Genomic DNA, 18,231 nt, shown 5'->3' with positions numbered 1-18,231 from the left:
CTTTGGTTTTAAATATCTGGTAGTGCAATTTCCAGTAGTTCTGAAATGGTCAAGAAACATAGCAATTTAGTTGAAAGTTGCCTGTCTTTAATGTAAACACTGAAGAGCACATACACAAAGCTAAATAATTGGCACAGAATTCGAGTAGATCTGACGTTAGACACCGTGCAGTAACAAGGATACTGACCCTGAGAGCCTACCCGCTACAATTTAGGTGGGACAAATCTTTCATGTTGCTTTCGGGATTTCCAGAAGTGGCCACGATCATTTTAATTAGCCACTACTGTAATACAGAAAGCTCATATCACCAAATTTGCAATATATAACATGTTTCCAAAGATGCCAATGAGATAATAAATCTATCTCTTAACAATGTTGAATAAGGGAAATATGCTGGCTAGGACACCTGCTCCTTAATATAGTGCTGGGAGGGTCTTTCAACTTCCACAAGAAAGCAGAGTTGCGGTATAATGTCGCATCAGAAAGACAACACCTCCAACAATTTAGGCCTCAATTAACATTTCATGGAATTGAAAAAGGATCTAGTGCTTTCCCAGAGGGCTTGATGAATAAACTCTTCTAGGTCTTACAGCCGGGTACAGATATTGATTATAAGCCCAAGAAGAGTTTATTTTACGGAGCTGCTACTCTAGATTTGTGTTCCAAGTCTCTGGAATTTATGGCTCACATAGGTGATATAAACAGAAATATACAGGATCAAGGACACAAGAGATTCTGTAGATGCTGGATATCCAAAGCAACACACATTAAACGCTGGAGGAATTCAGCAGATCAGGCAGCATCCATGGAAATGAACGAACAGTTTGGGCTTTGATAGGGTCACCCATCTCAAACAGGTCAAAGTGTAGAGGCCATTCTAAGAGTGACTCACCGCTCCTCCAGGTTCGGGGGGTTCAGCTCAGGACTAAGAACTCTGACTGGTGAAACAAAATTATTGCAGAAACAACAATGAAGAATCCTTCACCAACTGAGTGTGACAGTATTCCTGCGTCTCCACCTGGGACTTGTATGATTAAGTGGTGAAAACTGAGAAAAAAAAACTACTGACACGATGAAGGAAGCCCTGAACACCGCCAGAGATGGAGGACCTTCATTGCTGCCCCAAACGCCAGCGGTGTAACAGGCAGTAAGTAAGTAACAGTAGCACCCAGTTTTGAACAAAGTGAAATATCGAATCATATTACTCACTCTGACACATGTAATGTGAAGTTTGTTTCCAGGTATGTTTCAGATCCTGGATCCCAATTACAAACAATGCTCTGTACTGCAAATGAGGTCCAGTACGATGTGCAGAATAAAAGGCGTGGTTTCATTGGAGGGTCTGCAAGAAAGCAAACACTATCATTTTGACACATAGAAATCATTTCTGATTTGATCAGGTCTCCAATTATATTTTCTTTTGCACTAATGTCTCATTTTGTACTGTTTTGTAGAATTTACATATAATTAAAAACAACAACACACAAAATGCTGGAGGAACTCTCTAGGTCAGGCAGCACCTATGGAAATGAATAAATGGTCAATGTTTTGGGCCGAGACCATTCTTCAGGGCTAAGAAGGAAGGGGGAAGATGTCAGAATAAAAATATGGAGGTGGGAGGGGAAGGAGGCTAGCTGGAAGGTGACAGATGAAACGAGGTGGGTGGGAAAGGTCAAGAGTTGGAGAAGACAGAATCGGATAGGAGAGGAAAGTGGACCATCCTGGGAAAAGGAAGGAGGAGGGGAAAGAAGTCGGAGTAGGGAATAGAAGAGAGGGGAAGGAAACATTTTTTTTACTGGAAGGAGAAATTGATATTCACACCATCAGGTTGGAAGCTACCAGATGAAATATAAGGTGTTGCTCCTCCACCCTGAGGGCAGCCTCATCTTGGCACAAGAGGAGGCCATGGATCAACACATTGGAATGGGAATCAGAATTAAAATGTTTGGCCCCAGGGAAGTCCCAATTATGGCGAATGCTTTAAACATCTAGCATCAGCAGACATTCTTGTATTTATACAAATTAATATTCTATGTTGTCTGAACCTACAGTACGTGCCTCTGATACTGCTGCAAACAAGCTTTCCATTGTACCTGGGTTTTATTGAACATTTACATTTGACAGTGACCCTGATTTGACTTGACTGCATAGACCAGATAACAACAGTCAAATTATCTTCTTTATGCGTAATGCATGTTAATGACTAACTTTTAAGGTCATTCATAGATTTTTTTGAAAACATTTTATGGTTAACAATGTATTAGGAAGAACGTAAGAAATAGAAGCAGCAGGCAGCACGTGGTTCCTCAGGCTAGCTCGACCATTCAGTATATTCACGGCTGGTCTTTTGCCTCAAGCCAACATAGTCATGGGTGCCTCCCACCCCATCCATTCTCTCTTCTACTGTCAGGCAGAAGATGTAAAAACTTAACAGCATGTTTTCTACCACCAGGATCAAGGTAATCTTAAACTCTTGAAACGGAATTCTCTTACACTAATGGACGAATCCTGGATCCCCTAATCTACTTCATTATGGTCCTTGCATTTTATGCATCTACCTGCCCGTCCACTATAACACTATATTCTCCATTCTGTTTTCCTTTCTATTATTTTGATATATTTAATGTTTAGAACGACCCTGTCAAAACAAAAGACTCTCAGTGCACCAATACCAATAATGAATCAATCCCAATACTGAACCAATACCAATAATGAATCAATACCAATACTGAACCAATACCAATAATGAACCAATACCAATAATGAATCAATAACAATAATGAATCAATACCAATACCGAATCAATACCAATACTGTCCCAGTCACACTTGGCCCATTGATGGCTCCATATTAACCTCATCATTCACCTTGGAGCCCACAGAACCAAGACATCCAAGATCCTGAGAGAAAGCTGATCCGCTTTCTTGGCTTTGGTCCTCACTCACCCCTGCCTCTGAATGTTCCTGGCCGCACTCTCCATGCCAAAAGGGTGATGGTTCGACTCAGACACCAGCTGAATAGAAGCTCCTCAATGGAGAAGCTATGATGGGACTAGATCCTTTCAGGGTAAATCATGCAAACATGAGGAAATCTGCAGATGCTGGAAATTCAAACAACGCACACAAAATGCTGGTGGAACACAGCAGGCCAGGCAGCATCTATAAGGAGAAGCACTGTTGACGTTTCGGGCCGAGACCCTTCGTCAGGACTAACTGAAAGGAGAGATACTAAGAGATTTGAAAGTAGTGGGGGGAGGGGGAAATGCGAAATGATAGGAGAAGACCGGAGGGGGGTGGGATGAAGCTAAGAGCTGGAAAGATAATTGGGAAAGTGATACAGAGCTGGAGAAGGGAAAGGATCATGGGATGGGAGGCCTCGGGAGAAAGGGGGAGGGGGGGGGGAGCACCAGAGGGAGATGGAGAACAGGCAGGGTGATGGGCAGAGAGAGAGGAAAAAAAAACTAAATATGTCAGGGGTGGGGTAAGAAGGGGAGGAGGGGCATTAACGGTAGGGTAAATCATGGTTTAGGTGTTGAGGCTGCCAAAGTGAGCAAAAGAAATCATGATTGGACCCTCCCCATTCATGAAGCAATTCTGTGTGTCATTCAACCAAAGTTCTAAAGCCCACTGCCAAATGGAGGGGGCAGGAGGTAGTGGAAGGGGGAGAACCCCATGAGACCAGGACATTGTTACCTCGGCAGCAGCAAGAAGTAGTTGTACTAACCACGACTACACAGTTAGCACAACACTTTAAAGTGCAGGTGACCCAGATTCAATTCCCCACCGCTGCCTGTAAGGAGTTTGTACATCTCCCCGCGACCACGTGGGTTTCCTCCGGGTGCTAGAGTCTCCTCCCACAGCCCAAAGACTGCTGGACCCACTGAGTTCCTCCAGCCATTTGTTTGTTGCTCCAGATCCCAGCATCAGCAGTCTTCGATGTCAACATTATGTCCCATGAACTGAACTACAAAGTAATAATAATTAATTAATTCTTACTGCTTATTGGTTAGCATCTGGGTCAAACATACAACATTGTGTATTCTTACCATAAGACCACAGACTTAGGACCAGAGTTAGGCCATTTGGTCCATTCACCTGCTTCGCCATTCAATAATGGCTACTTTATTTTCCCTCTCATTCTTCTACCTTCTCACTATAACCTTTGATGCCTTTACTAATCAAAAATCAATCTTTAAATATACCCGAAGACTTGGCCTTCACAGCAGTCTGTGGCAATGAATTCAACAGACTCCTCACCCTCTGGCTAAATAAACTCTGCTTTATATCTGAAAAAAGAGGGATGTCTTTCTATTCAGAGGTTGTGCCCACTAGTCCTCCTGGAAACATCCTCTCCAAGTCCTTAAAACAGGCATGCTAACTATAATTCAGTCGTGCTCTGTGGAAATGCTTACTTCTGACAAGATGGGAAATCAAATCAGGGCTGATGACACTTTTGGCTGTCTCTGTTTGGAGACACTCAGCTGAATCTAAGTACCTATCTATAGTAGAAGCCTATTCAGCCCTTACAGTCTGTCCCACCAATTAACCAGATACGTTCTTCCATGCCACAGACTCTCCGCTATACTAATCAAACAGGACTAAGGTATCTCCATCTAGTTCAATAATCCAGATGCAACATAGTGGACAGCTTTGTGGTCACCTTAGGAAGAAACTGCATTTCCTGCTGTGTCCCAGCTGGAGAGGGCTCACTGCCCGATATCCAATTATATGCCAGTGATAGACTGTTCCAAGTGGAAATCTGAGGTTATCACGGACCTAGTCACTGTGTTCCAAGAAAAATCTTCAAGAGTCCTCAACGTTAAGACAGACAGGACTTCCACAATCTCAAAAGTGATCTAATTTGCCAAATAAATGACGTGCCATTAGATAGTTCCACATCGGATGAAATTCCAGTGTTTGTAGTGGAGAGGAACGGAAGTGATTAAAAGAAGATCACTGGAGGATTTAAATGCTTCCTGGAAACTGTAGGATTGGTTACCCCTGCACATTTTGTCATAATGCACAAAGCTGATAATTTCTTCTAAATTAATTCCTGCAATTTTTTTATTTACAGCAGGTAAGACAAACGTGCCTTTGGTAACACAATTGTACACTATGTCATACAGCATTTTCCCATCCAAGAAATGATTTTGTACAGTGTTTGTTTTGTAGAGCTGTATAAAGCAGGATCCTACAAACACCAGGTAGCTAATTTATGAACTGAAGGCTGGTTAGAACACCAGGCAAAGTTTTCCTTACTGACAAGTCACAGATGAGGTGGTACTGGCTCTGAAAATACAAATTCAAACTTTAGCTCTGTGCAATTCCAGTAGGTTGCCAGTAGGGGGCAGTTAATCACCTTGATTTTTCTGCATGTTTTTGCTTTGACGACCACAAGATGCTGAACATGAGCACCACACACAAACAGCTGGAGAATCTCAGCAGGCCAGGCAGCATCTATCGAAAAGAGTACATTTCAGGCCAAGACCCTTCATCAGGGTCTAATGCTAAACAAATCCTTTCTGCACTTCAGACCATTTTGTTGCATTAGTGGAGCACTTGGTAAGATTTACTAATTTACTAAACACACAACTGCATTAAATAAACACGGTATATCCTATGGCCTGATCTATAACAAAATGACAATTAACTTGGCACAGTACAGGCTCTTCAGCCATTATTGTGCTGGTCTTTTAACCTACTCCAAGATCGTTCTAATTTTTCCCTCCTACATAGCCCGTAACCTTCCATTTTTCTTTCATCTATGCTTATAAGAATCTCTATTGTTAAATAAATAAATAAAATGTTTCTAACGTATCAGCTTCTAACATCACCCCTGGCACTGCATTTCAGACTCTTGCCACTCCCTGTGTCAAAAACCTACCTCTGACATCACCAGTAAACTTTTCTCTACTCACCTTAACAGGAAGTCTTCCAGTATTAGCCATTGCTACCCCCGTAGAAAGGCCCTGGCTATTCACTCTCCCTCTCCCTCTCATAATCTTTATTTCTTTCTATTAAGTTACCTCTCATCTTCCTTCACTCCAAAGAATAAACTCCTATCTCACTCAACCTTCCCTCATAAGACATGTTCTCTAATCCAGGAAGCATCCTGGTAAATCCCCTTTGCACCTTCCCTGAAGTTTCCACATTCTTCCTATAATGAGGTGATCGGAACTGAATACAATACTCCAAGTGTGGTCTAACCAGAGTTTCATAGATCTACAATGTTATCTCAGCAGGTCCGGCAGCAGCTATGGAGAAATAAAGGAGTTATATCCCAAAAAGTCAGTTGTGTATTCCTCTCCACAAATGCTGGCCGACTCCTCCAGCATTTTGTATATGTTACTCCAGATTTCCAGCATCAGCAGAATCTATTTTTATGATTTGCAGCATTACCTCACAGTTCTTAAACTCATCTCCCCACTATATGCCTTCTTAACCACCCTATCAACTTTCACAGCAACTTTGAGAAATCTATGGGATTGCAGAGGAGATATACAAGGATGTTGCCTGGATTGGTGAGCGTGCCTTATGTTGGGTTGCTTTAGGCTGAATGAACTCGGCCTTTTCTCCTTGGAACGACAGATGATGAGAGGTCAAGTATCACAGACTCTCTTGTTGCAATTTCTACGTACTGATTAAGGAAACTTTCCTAAACACATTTGACAAACTATCACATCTAGTCCATTTACAGTATACGAGTCTCAGTCAATATGTGGAACGTTAGAATCACCTACGATTTTACTTGCAACAGTCTGCAATCACTCTGCAAACTTGTTCCTCTAAATCCCTCAGACTACTGGGTGGTCTGTAATATAGCCCCATTAACATGGTCATACTTCTCCTATTTCTCATTTTGACCCATAATGGCTCACAAAACGAGTTCTCTGTTCTGACTGAGCACTGCCATGACATTTTCCCTGACTAGGGAAATGCCACCCCTCTTCCTTTAATCCATCCCGCTTTGTCACATTTAAATCAACTGAACCCCAGAACACTGAGCTCTCAGACCTGCCCCTCTGACAACCAAGTCTTACTAATGGCTACAACATTATTATTCCGGGTGTTGATCCATGCCCTGAGCTCATCTGCCTTTCCTGCGATGTATCTTACATTGAAACATACATAGCTCCGCACATTAGTCGCATCATGCTCAGCCTATTGATTCCTGACTTTGAGGTCTGAACAGCATCAGTCTCCCCAACCTCTCCACTAACTGTTCTGGCACTCTGGTTCCCATCCACCTGCAACTCTAGTTTAAACCCCACCATGCAGCACTAGCAAACCTTCCCGCTAGGATATTAGTCCCGCTCCAGTTAAGGTGCAGACCGTCTCTTCTATACAGGTCCCTCCTTTCCTGGAAGAAATCACAATGATCCAAAAATCTTATGTCCTCCCTCCGCCACCAACTCCTTAGCCACATGTTAAACCATATAGAAACATAGAAAACCTACAGCACAATACAGGCCCTTCGACCCACGAGGTTGTGCCAAACATGTCCCTACCTTAGAAATTACTAGGCTTACCTATAGCTCTCTATTTTTCTAAGCTCCATGTACCTATCCAAAAGTCTCTTAAAAGACCCTATCATATCCGCCTCCACCACTGTTGCCGGCAGCCCATTCCACACACTCACCACTCTCTGAATAAAAAAACTTACCCCCAACATCTCCTCTGTACCTGCTCCCCAGCACCTTAAACCTGTGTCCTCTTGCGCTGGGAAAAAGCCTCTGACTATCCACACGATCAATGCCGTTCATCCTCTTATACACCTCTATCAGGTCACCTCTCATCCTCCGTCGCTCTAAGGAGACAAGGTTCACTCAGCATAATCTTCCTATTTCTGGTCTCACTAGTACTTGGCACAGGTAGCAGTCCTGAGATCACACCCCTGCCCTTTAACTTAGCACCTAACTCCCTGAACTCCCTGTGCAGAATCTGATCACTCTTTCTACCATGTCATTGGTACCTTGGTTACAAATACCATCTTGTGCATATTTACCTTGGAGAAAAACCAACTGCAATAATCGTTTACTATTTTATTTTGGAACTAAATGTTAACCACCCCTCTCCCCCCCCCGCAAATTATTTCAATGATGTGGTTTAACCTAACAGTATCGAAAAGAGCAAGTGGATGTCGCGTAGGCTTGGATTTGAACTTGCACGCTACTTGTGAACAGTGCATGGGGTAAACCTGGCAGAAGGTATATTCCTGAGGTCCAGCTGAATTTACCTGCATGCTTCCATTACGTGGTATTCCTGCCCACAGGGTAATTAGTCACCTCAAGAAGAAGAATGGCATGCTTGAAACATACTCGGCTGGGAGCCTGGAAGAAACCTCCCCCAATCAATTATGACGGTTTGGAATTTCGAATAGTTGTGTAGGGATCATTCAAGTCATTGTGATATGAGGCAAGCTGAAATGCAGATTTTGAGGTTGCTTGCATAAAATTCATTTCCATTCCAGATTACTGATGAAGTTCCAGTTGAGAAAGGCACAGAGGTCAGGAATTGGTGAAAATTGACTATATGCAGGAAGACAGCAATTGTAGCTGGACATCTGACAGATCAAATCCAAAGCCCTACTGACCCATCACCTTGGCTGATTCAGCACTTCTACCAACACACCCACCTTCTGAAATTCCTACCTCATAGAACATAGAAACCCACAGCACATTACAGGCCCTTCGGCCCACAATGTTGTGCCAACCATGTAACCTACTCTAGAAACTGCCTAGAATTTTCCCACTTCATAGCCTTCTATTTTTCTGAGCTCCACGTAGCTATCTAAGAGTCTTTTAAAATACCCTATTGCATCCACCTCTAACCCTAATGTATCTGTCTTGAGGTTTAATTGTGTACAGTACTGTGCAAAAGTATTACGCACATATATATACCTTGAGTGCCTTGTGGGAGCAAAGGATGTTGGAAATGGCAGCCAGGGACCACCACTCATTGATGTTTTGCTCACTTAGCCCAAACACCAGGTATGGTCATTTGATTCCAAACAATTAGTCTATTAATCATTACAGAATGTCTCTCTGGTGTTTCCCTAGTGTGTCCGCCTCCACCACTGACTATGGATTTTAGTAAGGCATTTGACAAGGTTCCACACGGTAGGCTTATTCAGAAAGTCAGAAGGCATGGGATCCAGGGAAGTTTGGCCAGGTGGATTCAGAATTGGGTTGCCTGCAGAAGGCAGAGGGTTGTGGTGGAGGGAGTACATTCAGATTGGAGGGTTGTGACTAGTGGTGTCCCACAAGGATCTGTTCTGGGACCTCTACTTTTCGTGATTTTTATTAATGACCTGGATGTGGGGGTAGAAGTTTGCAAGTTTGCAGATGACACAAAGGTTGGTGGTGTTGTAGATAGTGTAGAGGATTGTCAAAGATTGCAGAGAGACGTTGATAGGATGCAGAAGTGGGCTGAGCAGTGGCAGATGGAGTTCAACCCAGAGAAGTGTGAGGTGGTACATTTTGGAAAGACAAACTGCAAGGTAGAGTACAAAGTAAATGGCAGGATACTTGGTAGTGTGGAGGAGCAGAGGGATCTGGGGGTACATGTCCACAGATCCCTGAAAGTTGCCTCATAGGTAGATAGGGTAGTTAAGAAAGCTTATGGGGTGTTAGCTTTCATAAGTCGAGGGATAGAGTTTAAGAGACACAATGTAATGATGCAGCTCTATAAAATTCTAGCTAGACCACACTTAGAGTACCATGTCCAGTTCTGGTCGCCTCACTATAGGAAGGATGTGGAAGCATTGGAAAGGGTACAGAGGAGATTTACCAGGATGCTGCCTGGTTTAGAGAGTATGGATTATGATCAGAGATTAAGGGAGCTAGGGCTTTACTCTTTGGAGAGAAGGAGGATGAGAGGAGACATGATAGAGGAGTACAAGATATTAAGAGCAATAGACAGAGTGGACAGCCAGCACCTCTTCCCCAGAGCACCACTGCTCAGTACAAGAGGACATGGCTTTAAAGTAAGGGGAGGGAAGTTCAAGGGGGATATTAGAGGAAAGTTTTTCACTCAGAGAGTGGTTGGTGCGTGGAATGCACTGCCTGAGTCAGTGGTGGAGGTGGACACACTAGTGAAGTTTAAGAGACTACTAGACAGGTATATAGAGGAATTTAAGGTGAGGGGTTATATGTGAGGCAGGGTTTGAGGGTCGGCACAACATTGTGGGCCGAACGGCCTATAACGTGCAGTACTATTCTATGTTTCCCTCTCCCTTCCCCTTTTCCAAACCATGATCTCCTTCCCCTTGCCCCCTTCGCAATCTCAGTCCACAATAGAAGCCCATATCAGAATCAGGTTTATCATCACTCACGTATGTCATGAAATTAGTTTTATATTTGTGGCAGTAGTATAGTGCAATACATAAAATTACCACAGTACTGTGGAAAATTCTTAACAACTCTTATGTATGTGTGTATATATATATATATACACACAAATACATACACACACACACACGTGTGTGTGTATGTGTGTGTGTGCCTAAGACTTTCACACAGTGCTGTTATCTCTCATTGTAGACCAGGATAGGTGGCAGAGTGGGCTATGAACATGCATAGAGGCTTCAAGGGAATTTAGAGTGACTGAGCAGATGGAAGATGGAGGGATAAGAGTGTGAAAAAGTATGAGGTCACTTACTTTAGTAGAAAGGCAGAATATTCTTGAATAGTGAGAAAGTACAAGTTGTTGGTGATTAGAGGGATTAGGGAGTCCTTGTATTCTAATCACTGAGAAACCTATCATTTGTTCAACCCTTATGGCTATTCTTTCTAATAATTTGTTTTCTATAATCATTTAGTTTTCATTATACTTCTCCATGAGGCAAATTAAAATGCTTTTGTCTGGTGAAGCTGTATGGTTGCCGAAAATTATTTGTTTCAACACTGAGAAGACAAGCAGATGTAATTACACCATCATAAGATGAATCTTCTCACTTGGAAGCAAATGTCCTTTAATTTCTCAGTTTAAACATGTCACGTTGCAGTGACCTATAATTATTATTTTATTTAGAGACACAGGGCCTGCGTCTAAAGGCGAGCCTGCGGTGCCCAATTACAACCATGTGACCAATTTCTTTCTAACCAGTATGTTTTTGGAATGGGGGGGCTGTGGGAACCAGAGCATCCAGAGGAAACCCACACGGTCATGGCGATAACATACAAACTCCTTGCAGGCAGTGGCAGAATTGAACCCAGGTCACTGGCTCTAATCGCTATGCCACCATGCCGACCATTATTTTACACACAAACAAACAGCTGGAGGACAACACAATTGCACCATTCTGTATACATGGCAATGTTGAGTCATAATAGAACTCTTAAGTTCTTAAGAACTTTTAAGGTATTTTGAGAAATATATATTTTTATGCTTTCTTCCTTGTTGGCTTCATCCCTATAAGTTGGCCTATGGAAATGTGAATCCAATACCTCAAGCTGCCGAGAGAAACTAACAGTTAACATAAAAACAGGCCGGTTGTCCTATTTGCTGTAGGCTGGTTTTAATCAACTGGCAGCACTTGCAGCTGAGTAACAATATTTACTTGTTTTATGGATCTGATGTTAAATCAGACGCTCTTGGGCTCCCTCATGAGGATGCAAGATTCCAGGGTATTATTTGGAATAAAAGCCAGAAAGTTATCGAGCCAATATTTATTCTTTGATCAACTTGGAAAGGAGAAGATCATGTCTGGCCCTGGATCACATTCTTCATTCGGGGAGCCGCTTCCATCTGCAGTTTCCTCTGCCTTGGGAAAGCAGCCACCAAACCACGAGCCCTTCCTACCCTCTGCCTATTCTCTCTTCTCCCCTCTCCAGCAGGATAGAAAGCACAAAAAGTTTAAAGTTACCACCTGAATCAAGCAGTTTCTATCCTGCTGTTATCAGATTCTCAAATGGTCTACTCATATGGTAAAGATGATTTCTTGATGGTAATACTTTCTGTATCTCCCAATTTATCTCTTTGTGGTCCTTGCACTGCACTCTCTGTAGCTGCTAAACTATACATTGTTTTCTTTTAACTACTTCAGTGGACTTATCCATGGCATGATCAACAAGCGAACAAAATTTTCTCCATTGTAACGGCACCTGTGACAATAACAAACACATTTAACTAATTAGAAATTGGTTTCTGGTTTCCTAGCATTACCTCAGAACCCGCAGAAGTACTTTATGTGAAGTGTTTTGGGGCCAACGAAAATAACTACTCAGTGGCCACTTTATTAGGTACACCTGTGTACCTCTTTGTTAATCAGCCAACCACGTGGGATCAACCCATGCGTTAGAGCACGCAGGCTTGGTCAAGAAGTCATGAGGAGAACGTACAAACTTCTTAAAGACAGCATTGGAATTGAACTCTAAACTCTGTCCTGAATTGTAATAGCACTGCACGAGCTGCAATGCCACTGTGCTGAAGCATTGAAGATGGGCCTGCTCATCGCCTCCCTCTGGTGCTCCTCCCCCTTTTTCTTTCTTTCATGGCCTTCTGTCCCCACCTATCACACTCCCCCTTCTCCACTCCTGTATTTCTTTCTCCAATTAACTTCCCAGCTATTCACTTCATCCCTTCCCCTCCCTATTTCACCTAACACCTTGTGTTTCTCTCTCCACTCCCCCACCTTTTAAATCTACTCCTCATCCTTGTTTCTATGTTTCCTGCTGAAGGGTTTCGGCCCAAAATGTCGACTGCACTTTTTTCCATAGATGCTGCCTGGCCTGCTGAGTTCCTCCAGCATTTTGTGAGTGTTGCATTGGTTTCATACACTCAATGGCCTCATTATTACATACACATGTGTGTTAATGCAAATATCTAATATTGCAGCAACTCAATGCATAAAAACACGTAGACATAGTCAAGAGGTTCAGCTATTGTTCAGACCAAATGTCAGAATGGGGAAGAAATGTGACTTTGTCCATAGAATTATTGTTGGTGCCAGATGGGGTGGTTTGAGTATCTCAGAAACTGCTGATCCTCTGGGATTTTCACGCACGACAGTCTCTAGAGTTTACAGAGAATGGCACAAAAAGCAAAAAAAAAAAATCCAGTGAGCGGCAGTTCTGTGAACGAAAACGACTTGTTAATGAGAGATGTCAGAGGAGAATGACAGGAAGGCAACAATAACTCAAAAGGCCACACCTTACAACTGTGGAGCATCTCTGAAGGCATAACATACTGAACCTTGAAGTGGATGAGCTACAGCTACAAAACACTACAATCATAATTCAGTGGCCAATTTATTAAGTACAGGAGGTACCAAAGAAAATGGGCATTCAGTGTAAATACACACACACTTACTTTAAATCAATTCCACTTCACCTGCCCCTTCACAAGGTTTAGAGTGAAATAAACAAAACCCAAAAGCATCATTGTGGTTATGTTGGGATGACTCAACAGAGCATTAGCAAATATCATATGGGTGGCATGGAAGAAGCAGTTCACATTACAAGACAAGAGATATTAAACTGTTCTCTAAGTTGTAATAAGCTCCATCAAGACTAATTTTAAGTGTGATTTGAGAATCCATTTAACCTTATAATACGATAATTGTGCCTCTTTGGGGTAAGAACATCATACACAACAGGGAAAAGTGAAATTCTGGTCATATTTTACAACATAACATCTAATGATGCATCTTAAATAGAGAAAAATGAATGAAATGCTTCAGAGGCATAGAATTATTATCTGAAGAAGAAATTACTAGGAAGGGTGATCAGTGGTCTTTCATTGATTCTATTGTACTTACTGTGAATGCCCGCAGGAAAATTAATAATGGTGGAGTAGGAGTACTTTGATAATAAATTTACTTTGAATCCTGAACTTTGGGAGGTACACTTTCAGGTAAGTTTTAAAGGAGAGGCATAATTATAGAATTTGGCTCTGAACAATTAGTTGAGCATATGGGGCAGGAAGAGGGTGACGTGCATGAGAGGCAATAAAATAACAATACAAAATGAACGGATAGGGAAAATTTGCAGTCAGTGGGATGAGTTGAAGTTTAGCAGAGGGACAAAAATCAAAAAGGGTGATGAATACAGGACTGAAGGTGTTGTATTTGAATACATGCAGTATATGGAATAAGGTAGATGAACTTGTAGCACAGTGACAGATCGGCAGGTATGACACTGTGGGCATTACTGAGTCAAGACTGAAAGAAGATTATAATTGGGAGATTAACATTCAAAGATACACATTGTATCAGAAGAACAGGTGGGTAGGCAGAGGGGGTGGCATGGCTCTATTGGTAAAAAAATGAAATCAAATCCTTAGAAGAAGGTGACATATGATCAGAAATGTAGAATCACTGTGGGGAGAGAAACTGCAAAGGGTAATAAGATTCTGATGGGAGTTATATACGGGCCTCCGAACAGGAGCCTGGATGTGGGCTACAAATTACAATGGAAGATAGAAAATGCACGTCAAAAGGGCAATGTTACGATAGGCATGGGGTATTTCAATATGCAGGTAGATTGGGAAAAACAGATTGGTGCTGATTTTGGATTCCAAGAGAGACAATTTGTAGAATGCCTATGAGATGGCTTTTTAGAGCAGCTCATCGTTGAACCCACTAAGGGATCAGCTATTCTCTACTGGGTGTTGTGTAATGAACCAGATTTGATTAGGGAGCATAAGATAAAGGAACCCTTAGGAGGAAGTGATCATAATATGAGAGAATTCACCTTGCAAATTGAGATGGACAAGCTAAAGTCAAATGTATTACGTAATGGTCAAGGGAATTACACAGGTACAAAAGAGGAGCTGGCCAAAGTTGCTTATAATGAGATTCTAGCAGAAATGATGGCAGAGCAGCAATGGCTGGAGTTTCTGGGAGCAATTCAGAAGGGAAAGGATAGATACATCCCAAAGGTGAAGAAGTATTCTAAAGACAGGATGACACAATGATGGCTGACAAAGGAAGTCAAAGCCAACATAAAAGCCAAAGAGAGGGCATATAATGGAGCAAAAATTAGTTGGAAGTTAAGAGGATTGGGAAGCTTTTAAAAACCAAAAGGTGGCAAATTAAAAAGCCATAAGGGGAAATCAATGAAATATGAAAGTAAGCTCGACAATAATGTCAAAGAGATATCAGAAGATTTTTCAGATGTATAAAGAGTAAAAGAGAAGTGAGAGAGATATCAGACCACTGGGAAATGATACTGGAGAGGTAGTAATTGTTGCAAGGAGTGAAGGAAGCGAACCTAAGTGCAGGACATAGGCACAGAGATTGAGTTTGGATGCTTACACTGGCATAAGCACCGAACAGCAAACAGGAGGGATCTTGACACAGAGCCTTGACTCAGAGAAACGGAGTCTCATAGGTAAACCTTGAAACTGGAGCTAACTTAGAACAAGCAGTTCTAAGCAGTCGAGAAACATAGTTATCTCACAGGAAAAAGACCAACAATCTGGTGACTAATGTTTGTAACACCAGCGTTCTTATGCTGCAGGTCTTGATAGAATCCAGTGTGTCATCATCAAAGAGAATTAGCAGTAAATGGGAAATTAACATTTGGAATCAAATCATATTAAAAGGAAACTAGGAGCAAGATAGGGAATTAATGATCAGGACCATGACAGTAATGAGGGAAAAAGAAAATGGTGGGTGAACTGAGTAAGTATATTGCATCAGGCTTCACTGTTAAGATACTAGTACTATGTGAGATTTTTGAGAGGCTAATGGGCAGAAGTGAGTGTTATTGCTATTACTAGGGAGAAGGGGCTTGGGAAGCTGAAAGATCTGGTTAGATAAGTCACCAGGACCAGATGGACTATACCACAGGGTTCTGAAACAAGTAGCTGAAGAGAATGTGGAGGCATTAGTGATGAACTTTCAAGAATCACTAGATCTTGGCATGGTTCCAAAAGTGTGGAAAATTGGAAATGTCACTGCACTCTTCAAGAAGGGAGGGAGGCAGAAGAAAAGAAACTATAGGCAGATAGGCAGTGGTTGGAAAAAGATTGGAGTCAATCGTTAAGGATGAGGTTTCGGGGTACTTTGAGACACATAGTAAAATATGCCAAAGTCAGCATGGTTTCTTTAAGGGAAAACCTTGGCTGACAGATCTCCGGAGTTCTTTGAGGAAATAACAAGCAGGACAGACAAAGGAGAATCAGTGAATGTTTTGTACATGGATTTTCAGAAAGCCTTTGACAATGTGTCACACATAAGGCTGATTTTTAGGCAGGTGTTGTTGAGGATGCAGGGAGGCTGCTGAAGGACTTAAACAGATTAAGAGAATGGGTAAAGAAGTGGCAGATTGTATACAGAGTAGGGAAGTATATGGTCATGCACTTTGGTAGAAGAAATAAGAGCACAGACTATTTTCTAAACGGGGAGAAAATTCAAAAGTCCAAGGTGCAAAGGGACTTTGGAGTCCTTATGCAAGATTCCTTAAAGGTTAATTTGCAGGTTGAGTCAGTGGTGAGAAAGGCAAATGCAATATTAGCATTCATTTTGAGACGACTAGAACATAAAAACAAGGACATAATGCTGAGGCTTTACAAAGCACTGGTGAGGCCTCACTTGAAGTATTATGAGCAGTTCTGGGTGCCTTATCTAAGAAAGAACGTGCTACCACTGGAGAGGGTTCAAAGGAGGTTCACAAAATAATTCCATAAATGTAAAGCTTATTTTATGAGGAGCATTTAATGGGTCTGGGCTAGTACTCACTGGAATTTAGAAGAATGAGGGGATATCTCAAAGATGCGGAGAGGATGTTTCCTGTAGTGGGTGATTAGGCCCAGAGTGCCCAGCATCAGAATAGAGGGACGTCCATTTAGAATGGAAATGAGGAGGAATTTCTTTAGCCAAAGGGTGGTAAATCTGTGGAATTCTTTGTCATAGGTGGCTGTGGAGGCCAGGACATTTGAAGTACCTAAGGTGGAGATTGATAGGTTCTTATAAGTCATGGCATGAAAGGTTATGAGGGGTTGAAGAATGGGGTTGAGGGGGAAATCGATCAGCCAAGGTAAAGTGCCAGAGCAGATACGCTGTAATAAGACTACTTCTAATAAGCTATATTTTCACAAAATGGTGCTCATGAGAGAGTATGACTTTCCCAGAACAAAGGTACCTGAAAAAATATCTCATGCATGCAAAGTCGCCGAGTAGCAAAAAAAACTGCATACATTTAAGAGAGTAGTCAGGCTTACTATGAATGGACAAGGAATGACAAGAAGAATGACAGAAAAATGGGGTGACTAGGATCGATTCTTCTGCTATTGATTTCTGCGGCGGATTACTCATTCGTCTGCAACTCATTGGTACGTCGTTTTAGCTTACAGGAATTGTACCTGTGTTTTATAAATCTTTATGTTTTAGAAATAGTTTGTAAATTGTAAATCTCTTATATGATAGAAATCCTCTGTGAGTTTTAAATGTGTTTTAAGAATTTTATCTAAATTTAAATGTGCATCACTAAAAATAAATTAACTATGTTTAAACTACTTTGTTAGCTGGAAGTATCTCCTTGGTAGGGAGGGAGGACCCACTGCTCAATTGGTGGGTATTGCCAGCTAAACTTGCCATGGAGGATAAACAGAAGAGATCTAGTTTTTGAAGAGTAGGTAGATAACAGTTGGTACAGCCTCTCTTTAGTGAGGGTATTTGTAGCTATCTACACATTGGATAAGGCTTAAGATCTTCTGAATTCAGAACTTTGGTCACCGAATTACAGGAAGGATATTAATAAGGTTGAAACAGTGCAGAGAAGGTTTACAAGGATGTTGCCAGAACTTGAGAAACTGAGTTACAGAGAAAGGTTGAATAGGTTAGGACTTTACTCCCTGGAGCGTAGAAGAATGAGGGGAGATTTGATAGAGCTGTATAGACTTATGATGGGTATAGATAGAGTGAATGCAAGCAGGCTTTTTCCACTGAGGCTAGGGGAGAAAAAAACCAGAGGACATGGGTTAAGGGTGAAGGGGGAAGAGTTTAAAGGGAATATTGGGGGGGCTTCTTCACACAGAGTGTGGTGGGAGCGTGGAATGAGCTGCCAGATGAAGTGGTAAATACGGGCTCACTTTTAACATTTAAAAAAAACTTGTACAGGTACATGGATGAGAGGTGTATGAAGGAATATGGTCCAGGTGCAGATCAGTGGGACTAGGCAGAAAAATGGTTCGGCACAGCCAAAAGGGCTGTTTCTGTGCTGTAATATTCTATGGTTCTATGGTTTGCAGGCAGTGGATTGAATACCATCACGAGAGAATCGCATAT

The sequence above is a fragment of the Hemitrygon akajei genome, chromosome 16 (assembly GCF_048418815.1).
Source record: "Hemitrygon akajei chromosome 16, sHemAka1.3, whole genome shotgun sequence".
Classification (NCBI taxonomy): domain Eukaryota; kingdom Metazoa; phylum Chordata; class Chondrichthyes; order Myliobatiformes; family Dasyatidae; genus Hemitrygon; species Hemitrygon akajei.
The sequence above is the reverse complement of the archived record's forward strand: the minus strand, read 5'-3'. Positions refer to the sequence as shown.